Source organism: Chiloscyllium plagiosum, chromosome 5 (genome assembly GCF_004010195.1).
Source record: "Chiloscyllium plagiosum isolate BGI_BamShark_2017 chromosome 5, ASM401019v2, whole genome shotgun sequence".
NCBI lineage: Eukaryota > Metazoa > Chordata > Chondrichthyes > Orectolobiformes > Hemiscylliidae > Chiloscyllium > Chiloscyllium plagiosum.
The window spans coordinates 12239587-12248878 of record NC_057714.1 but is presented as its reverse complement, the minus strand read 5'-3'; the positions used below and the strand labels follow the sequence as shown (position 1 = coordinate 12248878).

The 9292-nt window shown below is 40.9% G+C and overlaps 1 protein-coding gene across 2 annotated transcripts in view; it reads left to right on the top strand.

Moving 5' to 3' along the window:
- LOC122549721 (adenylate cyclase type 2-like) overlaps nt 1-9292 on the top strand; it is a 625439-nt gene that overhangs the window by 54463 nt on the left and 561684 nt on the right. The window lies entirely within an intron of this gene.

The window sequence follows — 9292 nt, the reverse complement described above, 5'->3', positions numbered from 1 at the left end:
CTGCCTATATTCTTTTCCACCTATCCACTCCACCCTCCCCCCCGACCTATCACCTTCCTCCCCCCCCCCACTCACCTATTGTACTCTATGCTACTTTCTCCCCACCCCACCCTCCTCTCATTTATCTCTCCACCCATCAAGCTCTCTGCCTGTATTCCTGATGAAGGGCTTTTGCCCGAAACGCCGGTTTTACTGCTCCTCGGATGCTGCCTGAACTGCTGTGCTTTTCCAGCACCACTCTAATCTAGACTCTGGTTTCCAGCATCTGCAGTCATTGTTTTTACCTGGTCATGTTATAAGTCCACTAAGGCATTATTTGAATGAATATATCTATCGATATATGCTCAACTCTTGTACTTGTTTATTGGAAAAAGAATACAGTGGGTGGGAATGTAGAATAAGTGCATTTTCTCTGTTTTCCTTATGGTACTGTATCATTCCCATCAAACTGCATGTTCTGTGTATTTTAATTGATAAGAACTAATATTGCAGCTAGCTTATTTTGTAAGCAGCTTCTTACTACGTTTTAGCTTTTAAATTTACACTCATTGTTTACCCCAGCTAGGCAAGTGTAGGGTTTTCCATTACACTTAATAGTGATTATACCCGATGGAAAGGTTCTTATGACTGTACAAGTGATCTATTCAATGCAGAATCAAGATTAGAGTGGTGCTAGAAAAGCAGAGCAGGTCAGGCAACATCAGAGGAGCAGGAAAATTGATGTTTCAGGCAAAAGCCCTTCATCAGGTTCCTGCTCCTCGAATGCTGCCTGGCCTGCTGTTCTTTTCCAGCACCACTCTAATCTTGACTCCGATCTGCAGCATCTGCAGTCCTCTAATTTGCCTATTCAATGCAGAATGCTAGTGTTGAATATTGGCATTGGATTTGGAATTTTCGGTCAGTGATGACCCCTCCACGCTGTGAGCAGTGATGGTAATGATAGTACCATTAAGGGGATTTTGATTCAACTCTTTATTTTTTGAACTTGTCAATTCTTTAACAGTTGTGTGAAGTGAATGTTAATTGCTTTTATTAATCAATCTTTACTGTCTTCCAAATTTTGCTGTGGAATATTTCCTTGCAAAAGAAGCTCAGTACTGTGCAGTCATTAACAAATAGCCCACTTTTGAACTTGTAGATATTCTCTCCTTAACCTATTAAGATGTGTTATGACACACCTCTGGAGCAGGTGATACTTGAACCTGGGTCTCCTAGAATAGAGGCAAGGATTCCATAACTGTACCTAAAGAGCCTTAACTTTTGACCTGATCATGAACTGAGGGTAATTGAAACAGCTGAGAACTGTCAGACCCAGGAGGAATTTCTGCATTTGTATCTTAAGATTTGTATGATTGAAAATGCATAACAATCTTCCTTTAAGCTTGGTATAGCTTCAATGAGTTGGGTTTTTCCTCATCCTCAGTGACTTCAATTTTGTTATTGTTTTATGGTGGATTGACTGCTACTTTGAAGTCAAGGACAAACACCCTATCTTCAACTCAGGAATTCAGCTTGAATCCTCCGTAGAATGTCTGGAGCTTAAGACATAGAGTCATAGAGATGTACAGCATGGAAACAGACCCTTCGGTCGAACCCGTCCATGCTGACCAGATATCCCAACCCAATCCAGTCCCACCTGCCAGCACCCGGCCCATATCCCTCCAAGCCCTTCCTATTCATATACCCATCCAGATGCCTTTTACATTGTACAATTTTACTAACCACTACTTCCTCTGGCAGCTCAGTCCATACACGTACCACCCTCTGTGTGAAAACGTTGCCCCTTAGGTCTCTTTTATATCTTTCCCCTCTCACCCTAAACCTATGCCCTCTTGTTCTGGACTCCCCCACCCCAGGGAAAATACTTTGTCTATTTATCCTATCCATGCCCCTCTTGATTTTATAAACCTCAGAGGTTTCCCCTCATCCTCCGACACGCCAGGGAAAACAGCCCTAGCCTATTCAACCTCTCCCTGTAGCTCAAACCCTCCAACCCTGGCAACATCCTTGTAAATCTTTTCTGAACCCTTTCAAGTTTCACAACATCTTCCCGATAGGAAAGAGACCAGAATTGCATACAATATTCCAACAGTGGCCTAATCAATATTCTGTACAGCCGTAACAAGACCTCCCAACTCCTGTGCTCAATTTTCTGATCAATAGAGGAAAGCATACCAAATGCCGCCTTCACTATCCTATTTAACTGCAACTCTACTTTCAAGGAGCTATGAACCTGCACTCCAAGGTCTCTTTGTTCAGCAATACTCCCTAGGACCTTACCATTAAGTGTATAAGTCCTGTTAAGATTTGCTTTCCCAAAATGCAGCACCTCACATTTATCTGAATTTAACTCCATCTGCCACTCCTTTTGCACATTGGCCCATTTTGGTGTCATCTGTAAACTTACTAACTGTACCTCTTATGATCACATCCAAATCATTTATGTAAATGACAAAAAGTAGAGGATCCAGCACTGATCCTTGTGGCACTCCACTGGTCACAGGCGTCCAGTCTGAAAAACAACCCTCCACCACCACCCTCTGTCTTCTACCTTTGAGCCAGTTCTGTATCCAAATGGCTAGTTCTCCCTGTATTCCATGAGATCTAACCTTGCTAACCAGTCTCCCATGGGGAACCTTGTCAAATGCCTTACAGAAGTCCATATAGATCATGTCTACCGCGCTGCCCTCATCAATCCTCTGTTACTTCAAAAAACTCAATCAAGTTTGTGAGACATGATTTCCCAAGTACAAAGCCATGTTGACTATCTGTAATCATATCTCGCCTTTCCAAATACATGTAAATCCTGACCCTCAGGATTCCCTCCAACAACTTGCCCACCATTGACGTCAGGGTCACCAGTCTATAGTTTATAGTGTTATGGCAGAAACTAAACTGAGGAGAGGTGAGTAGGTTATTTGTGTAAGTACAGCTTTTTCTGCCACCATTGACCATTCCTTCCATCATTTTGCTGTTGATTAGGTGTAGCTTTATTGAACAATAACTAGAAGAAAGTGAAGACTGCAGATGCTGGAAAGTCAGCATCAAAAAGTGTGGCGTTGGAAAAGCACAGCAGGTCAGGCAGCATCGAGGAGCAGAAGAGTCGATGTTTCGGGTATGAGACCTTTATTATTCCTGATTCGAGTCTTATGATCTTATACTCCACAAACACCTGATGACGGAGCAGTGCTCCGAAAGCTAGTGCTTCCAAATAAACCTGTTGGACTATAACCTGGTGTTGCGTGATTTTTAACTTTGTACACCCCAGTCCCAACACCAGCATCTCCAAATCATTATTCCTGATGAAGGACCTATGCCCGAAACGTCGATTCTCCTGCTCCCCGGATGCTGCCTGACATGTTGTACTTTTTCAGCACCACACGTTTTGACTTGGACAATAATTAGCCACTTTAGATTTGTCTTGTCTTTTGTACAATTGTAAGTAAGGCAAGTTTTCTCATTGTCTGGTAGATGCCAATAAGTTGCCATATGTGAACATTTTAGCTTTAGTATGGCTAGTTATGAAGCACACAGACATTCAGCATCATAGCTGGAATGTTGTTTGGGCTAAGGCCATTTTTTTCTGATCAGTGCATAACCATTTTTTGATGTTCAGGTGGATTGAATCAAATGAACTGAAGAATGGTATCTATGATGATGGGAATCAATTCACATGATCATTTACTCTTATTGTGCAAAGTTCTGGGGAAATTGATGCAAAAATCACAGGTCACTGTACATTGGACACTGTTAAAAAAGGATTTTCAGGCATGGAAAACATTTAGGAAATGCTGCTAGCGCTCTGAAACATTGAAGGGGTAATGATGTAGAAATACTTAAAAAGATGCATTACGAGGATGAATGGCAAGTCCCTTTTGAGGGAGTACAATGCCTGATGTAACTTTTAATCTTTGACACAAGATCCAGTTTAGTGAAAAGAACAATGCAGTAAAAGTGCTCACAGCTGTTTACTTGCTAGTATTGGCCTAAGGCAAGTTTTACACATCTACTGTAGCTTACAAAAAGGTGTGGATGTCAGATCTACATCTGAAAGAATAATTGAATGATTAAAACAGGTAATTCAGCTATCAATGTGAAACCTACCTGGCAGAGGGTTAGCTGCCATCTATCGAAATGAAATTACACCTTGCAAATAGCAAGTGCCCATTCAGTCCTGCCGTGTAGCTATGAGGGTGTCACCAGTTTCTATGGTTCTCTAGGCCGTTACCCTGTATTCTTCTCTTTGCTGCTCTTGGTGCATCTCAAGATCCTGGCTCTCCAATCCTTTTGCTCTTTTGTATCTTCTTTATCCAATACATGCATTCTTCACTGACTCAGATTGTGGAGGTCACAGCATTTTGATGCGCCATATCCTGTCCAGAAGCCCAGTTGAGCAGACCAGTGTGCTGATGTTGTCCTTGCTTTTCAACCATTTCAATGGATGAAAGGAGGTTGGCCTGTTACCTGGTTGCCATGGCACTGCCTTTGTGGCATTTGATAATAAGGTCTCGGCTGGGGCAGCATGTGACACACTTCAGGGATTCCAGATCACACAGTCAAATGCAACAAAATCTCCTTTGCAAAGAAATGGGTGGGGGTGTGGGGGAGGTTCAGGATGACTAAACTGGTTATTTCTGGTTTTATTTTCAAAAAGTGTTTTATTTTTGAAATTGTGGGATAACTTATTGTATTAGATTTGCAACCTCATCTTCAGGAGGCCTATTGCCTGTTCTGCAGTGGTTCTGGTGAAAACATGGGCAGCACTTTATCATTGCTATGCCAAGTCTGAGGATTTCTGAGACTTAATCATGAACCAGCTTTGGTGATCGTACCCCTCTTAGTCTACCAACTGTCCTTGTATGGGTTAAGGGAACTGCAAAAAAGTTGTCACCCATGAGTTCTCCAATACTTATGTTCATGAATACTGCTGGTTGGTGATAGGACACTCTTAGAGTTATGTGGGTAAAATCTGTAGTGCTCTGTGAGTGCAGGAAGCCAGCAATCACTGAGAATCCTAATGCCCTTGCTACTTGAATCACTGTGTCATGGTAGGAGAAGAAAAATAGTTGGGTTCTGGTGAACAATCCCACAGAAATGTCACAGTGGTTTCCAGTTGTCCCTGAAACAAGCCGCTTGGCAAAAAATATAAGGGTAACTGCATCCTTGGATTATGGAATGGATTGCCACTGAGTCCTTGTGACCAGTTTCCTGTCGAGCAGCTGTCATTGACGTGACACAATGGCCAGGAGATTCTTTGTCTTAATTTTCCAGAGTTGTGCCAAAGTCTGTAGCTAAGGTTCCTTGCCAGAACTCTCTGCCTCCTCAATTGATCTCTTCCAGCTACTCCCTCTGGATGCTGTGTGGCGGCCAGTGGCAGCTGCTGGTCATGTTAGGCCATTAGAAAATGATTGCTCTGCTGTCCACTCTCCCTGTTTCTTCAGATCAGCACCAGAAAATGGCTGCCTTGAGCTCGCTCATTTTTTTCCTAAATTGAAGCAGACATGAGAAATGTAACAGAGAGAATATACATGTGCTCTTAAACGTATGCTTGAGCCATGACATCAATCATATCGGCGCAGTTTGAAGGAGTAGTGCAAGGAATGAAGCGAGCAGTAAAATCGATGTTTGTATTCCTGATGAAGGGCTTTTGCCTGAAACGTCGATTTTACTGCTCCTCGGATGCTACCTGAACTGCTGTGCTTTTCCAGCACCATTCTAATCTAGACTCTGGTTTCCAGCATCTGTAGTCATTGTTTGTACCAAAGAATGAAATGGTATGGATCGATTAAAAAGTTTAGAGTAATGTATCCTGAAGTTTTTTTAAGGTGGGCCAACAAAATGTCCATGTTTCCTTGGCGCTAGGCAGCTGCCAGGAAGACCCTCCAATTCTATTCTGTCTTAATAGTCAGCCCATATTAGGATTCCTGCTGTGTGTGAGGACATGCCTGATGTAATGTGTTGGCTTGCAGTCTTCAGGGCTGTGTGCCTTGCCAATTGGAAAGATGAGATTGTAATTGAGAGCACCATGTTCTCTTGCCAACTGTTGATCACTGAGATCAATCCGGGTCAATAAGTGGTCACAATGCCCACTAATGATTACTTCATGAACGTAGCTCAGCACTGAATGTCTGACAAATGTTGACTTTTAGTTTAACTGTGAATGAAATGCAGATGAATAGTATTATTAATCAAATGACTGGGATGACTGCAGTTCCATAGCATTTCACATTCTAGTGCTATAACCAGCTCCTTGGGTAAAACAGTAACTTATTCCTCCTTCCTTTGGTGCTTTTTTCCTAAATGAGACCTTTTTCAGATCATATGGTGAAGTTTCAACTTTGTGTTCGAGAGAGTGACTTGGAGGCACCCCCTGTGATCCAGAATTTTACAACCTATTAACAACGTTCCCTATTATGTATCAATCTCTGTGGCCCCTACGACCCTTTATCTTCCTCTCGTTTTGATTGAGTCCCTTTACATTACCATTAATATGCCTGCTTTATTCTCAGAGCCTGTGGCTCTCGAAATTCTCATGCTCTGGCTGACCCTGAACCATTCACATATCGAGGCCAGCGTGACCATGACTTAAGAAAGACCATGTTTAAGCTGAACTTGCCTAATAATAAGCAATGCGTGGTTCTGAAGTTGCTATTTCCCAATTCTGTGGATAGAAGATTCAGGGAGATACCATGTCCTTTATGGAAATATCTGCAGCAACTGTAGTGTTTCCATCAAAGGTCAAGTGAAGGAAGATAGCCAGGACAGATATGAGTGAACTCAACTGAGGCAGAGGAATCAATCTGACAGGTTTTTGCAGTTCAGTTTTTGAAACTTTAACTTTCGTGATTGGAGACAAATTCATTGGGAAGGGAAAGTTAATAAGATGAAATGTGTAATTAAATTAGATATAAATACATATAAATAGGGTTCTTGCCACTTCTCACCCAGTTAATTCATCTGACTAACCAACCTCAATGAAGGAAAAATTGTGACCTAAGTCTGTCTTTTTAAAAAAGTGTTCTCTGACAGATACTTGGAGTTGCAGCAATTTCCTTCATTCCTTAGGTCTTATTTTGTAAGCTATACTGAAATTAATCATGATACATGCACCACACAAATGAAGAATAGCCTTTCTTTGCTACTTTTTCTATATTCTCTTTTAAATGAATGTTCTGTTTTGATGGCTGCATACACAAGCCTTGAAATATAAAGAGTACAGGCATGGTAAAGATTTATTTATTTATCACCTCTGTTTAGAAGGATCTAAATGCAAACATTTTTATTGCCTACATTGACTTTTACATTGCATTTGCCTTTCTAACGTATTTCTTTCAGATTGCGTTCCAAGTTTTAATTTGAAATGACAATTCACAATTCCCCAAACTCTCAGCAGTGATAAAACTGCAAGGTGACTGATAATATCTAACAACCAGAATCCCAGCTTTTCTATAGTTATGCAACCAGTTTTGTATATTGAAATGCTGAGTTCAAACATAGTTCAGTCTATACCTGTCACTTTACATTATTTTCTCTTTGTTACAGTTCAGTCCAACACCAAGTGCAGAAAGCATCTACACATCTCCCCAGAGAAATATCATTGCTTTGTCCCTTCTCACTTGTGTCATGTTCTAGTATGTTATCATCATATAGTCAATACTTTTATATTTTTGCAAAAACTGAACAAAAAGGTGAAAATGAAGGTCATCCAAGGATCACCTTATTCATTTTGTGGATTAAAACCATTTGCCAGTCTCAAGGGCACAGAAGGAACATTCCAGATTGACAATTGAATGCATGTATTTCATGAAACTCAATCAAAGGAGTAATGTTAAAATTCAATGTGTCATTCATGAAATTTTTACTTTATTTCAAAGGACCTGCTGCTCGGTGGCTACAAAGCTGTAGTCACTCTGGTGATGGTCTCTGCTAATACACATGTTGGGATCCTATGATGTGTGAAAGACGCTGATTGCCATATTAGAGTTTACAGTTGGATCTGATATAACACGATAGTTCTGTTCTCGTGCGATCTTGTGTTATCAGATAATTCCGCAGTAGCCTGCCATTTAAACAAATAGGGCTGGAATTGTGTTATAGCCAATGCAGGTAGGCAAAGTTCACATTCCACAAATAATGGGCTAAGTTCTTCAATTGTGTTAGAGCCAATTAGTGTCGAAGAAACACGCATTATACTAGAACTGACCGTATTTGCATGGAGTCTTCATCTGCACATGACAGTTTCAACTAGCTACTCTAAATATCAATGCAAAGCAATTGTTTAATTTGTCTGTGATTTTAATTTGTCAAGGGGCCAAATTCTTCCTGAATATCTCTTTTTATTTATATAATTGCAAACTATTTGTCTGTTTTCACACTGTTAGACTGGTTATGATGCCAGGCTTCTGTCTGCAGTTACTGACAACCTTTATACATTTTGAACCTCACCTAAGAGGTAAGTGCTTTCTTGGCTTCCCACACATGGAAATTAGTCCATATTTTAGCAAATACTTACAGGTGTTAGCTGTTCAGTCCCACTGTCATGCAGTTTCTTTTCACTAACTTTAAGTTCTGAGTTAAGTTCAGAATATTAAACTATATGACAGTTTAAGACCTAATTGTTCAAAACTTATCAAAGGTTCCCACTCTCATCAAATCTCACTTTTATATTCTGTTTATAATATGCTCAGTTTATGATCGTTAAAAGCTGAGTACTGCAAGATCAGCAAACCCTGTAATAAAACAGAACAGAAAAACTTCAGATGCACGTCAGGGATCATTGAGAATTGATTGAATGAGCTGTGAGTTGACTGTGAGAAAGGCAAGAAACAGAAAGATATTAGAAATAAATTCAATGAGACAAAGAGGGGAAAAATGATTTGAAACCAGGTCAGGAGATGGAAAGGCAAGATCTGAGGAAAATACCAAGCAAATAAATAGGTGCAGGATGGGGAGCAAACCTCATAAACATCTAATATCAGTAACAAAACGCAAGATGGAGCAAGACTATGCTTGGAAAGTTTCCCCTATCTTTGCCCCATCCTCCCAATATAAAGAATATCCACCAAAAGGGTGACATGGTTCCGTGGTTAGCACTGCTGCTACACAGTGCCATAGACCTGAGTTCAACTCCACCCTTGGGTGACTGTGGAGTTTGCACATGCTCCTTGTACATACGTGAGTTTCCTCCAGATGCTCCTCCCCCAGACTGAATGTTGCAGGTTAGGTGGATTGACCATGCGTGCTAAATTGCCCATAGTGTGCAGGCTAAGTGGATTAGACATGGGTAATGCAG